Source organism: Sinocyclocheilus grahami, unplaced genomic scaffold, assembly GCF_001515645.1.
Source record: "Sinocyclocheilus grahami isolate Dianchi unplaced genomic scaffold, SAMN03320097.WGS_v1.1 scaffold1435.1, whole genome shotgun sequence".
Lineage (NCBI taxonomy): Eukaryota > Metazoa > Chordata > Actinopteri > Cypriniformes > Cyprinidae > Sinocyclocheilus > Sinocyclocheilus grahami.
In genome coordinates, this window is record NW_015506614.1 from 134,386 (window position 1) to 136,552 (window position 2,167).

Genomic DNA, 2,167 nt, shown 5'->3' on the forward strand with positions numbered 1-2,167 from the left:
ATATATATATATAAAATATATTTAAAAAAATGTTCAGGTAGTTGCCAATTCAACATTTCTCATTTTCTTTTAGTTTAACTTGAAGTACTAAAATTATAAACTAAAACTAAAATAAAAATTAATAAAAACTAAAAAAAACCCCGAAAACTAAAAATGACAAAACCACAACAAAATTACTAGAATTTCAACTGAAATTAAAATTAAAATCAAAATTCTAAAAGTAAAAACTAAAATAAAAATAAAAAACGACTGAAGAGGATTAGGGCCAAGCAATAATAAAAAAATAAAACCATCTCGAGATTAAAGTCATTATAATGCGAGATTAAACTCACGTTTGTTTGAGAACAAAAAGTCAAAATAAAATGTTGAGGATAAACTCATCCAATTTCAAGAATAAATTCATTGTTTTGCAAAAAAAAACTTGTTCGAGGAAATTTCGAGGAAAAAAGTTGAAAATGTTGAGAATAAACTCAACAACTTAATGATTTCATGATTTTATTCTCAACATTTTTTGGGGACTTTTTTCTTGATATTTAACGAGTTTAATCTCGCATTATGATTATTTTAATCTCGAGATGTTTTTTTTTTATTATTATTGCTTGGCCCTAATTCTCTTCAGTAAAAAAACTATAAAGGCATCTTGATAAAATAAAATAACATATATATATATATCTACAAACCCAATTCCAAAAAAGTTGGGACACTGTACAAATTGTGAGTAAAAAAGGAATGGAATAATTTACAAATCTCATAAACTTATATTTTATTCACAATATAATATAGATATATCAAATGTTGAAAGTGAGACATTTTGAAATGTCGTGCCGAATATTGGTTCATTTTGGATTTCATGAGAGCTACACATTCCAAAAAAGTTTGATCATTTTTCAAATTTTAGAATTTTCTTTTTAAAAGCAAATATAAATGTATCAATTACTACAAAACACACATTTGGAAAAAGTGCAGTCTAAAAAGACAAACCCACCATGCACATGTAACTGTCTCTCTATAATGTCCATGTAGAGCAAGCGTGTGTGTTTGTACCTGTAGACTCCACCAGCGCCACTGTTCTGAGGTTTGCCATCAGGAGGATCTCGTGAAGGTCTCTGTAAGTGTTCAGTGAGATATAACGAACACTTCTGACCATGATGTCCTCAACACGAATATTATACTTCCTGCAGACAGAAAACATGAAGGCATGAGACTTGCAGGTTTTAGTGTTATTTTAGAATTATTCAGACACTATTATAGTTTCCATTATTTTTTTAAACTTGCTTTTGTTTTTTATTTTCCATTTTAAATGTTTCTATTTTTTTTAAACATGTCTATAGTTTCATTTTTATTTCAGTTTTACTTTTTCTATTGTTATTTTAGTAAAAAAATAGAATATATAAAGTACGTCGAGTTAAGTTAAATCAAAATGAATTAGCTGAAATCAGTGTTTTACCTTCCCCAATTGTAATTATAATATTTTTATTGATATTTTAAGTTAACCACATTTAATTTTCTCCTTTTTTTACACATACTGTAATCTAGACTTGAGCATTTAACATTGCAACCAGTGTTATTTTTGTATTTTTGAGATGGTATTATAGTTTTTTATATATTTTTAATTCGTTTTTTATATATATATTTCACATTTTCATTTTGGTTAATTTTTTTAGCAATCTTTTTGTCATTTGTACAAGTTTTAATGTCTATATAGTTTTATTAATTTTTATTTCAGTTTTACTTTTTTGTCAGGTTAAACTAAATTAAAATAAGAAATGTTGCCTTGTCAATTAGCTAAAGTAAAATAAGTGTTAATACACTATATACTTAATAATAATATTTTTTATTTTATTTTATTATTTCAGTTAATGTTTAATTTTTTAATGGTTTTAGTTAACTATAATAACACTGCTTGTTGCCAATTTTTTTGTAGAAAAAAATTATCAAACAAATATTTTACCACTCACATTTACTTAAGAAAATGCACAAATATATTTAATATGTATAAATGCTAAATTTATCCTTGTTTTTTTTTTTATGATTCTTTTTTGTTGGCATGCACAACATATCTTGTTCCTGTATTGATTGATATTTTGGCAGCATTGTGTGGAAAACAGACGAGCCAATAAAACACACTAAAATGAAAAATGAATCGATAGAGAGAGAGGGGGGGGGG

The 2,167-nt window shown here is 25.7% G+C and overlaps 1 pseudogene; it reads right to left on the bottom strand.

Moving 5' to 3' along the window:
- LOC107570265 (chloride channel protein 2-like) overlaps positions 1-2,167 on the bottom strand; it is a 38,941-nt pseudogene that overhangs the window by 13,371 nt on the left and 23,403 nt on the right.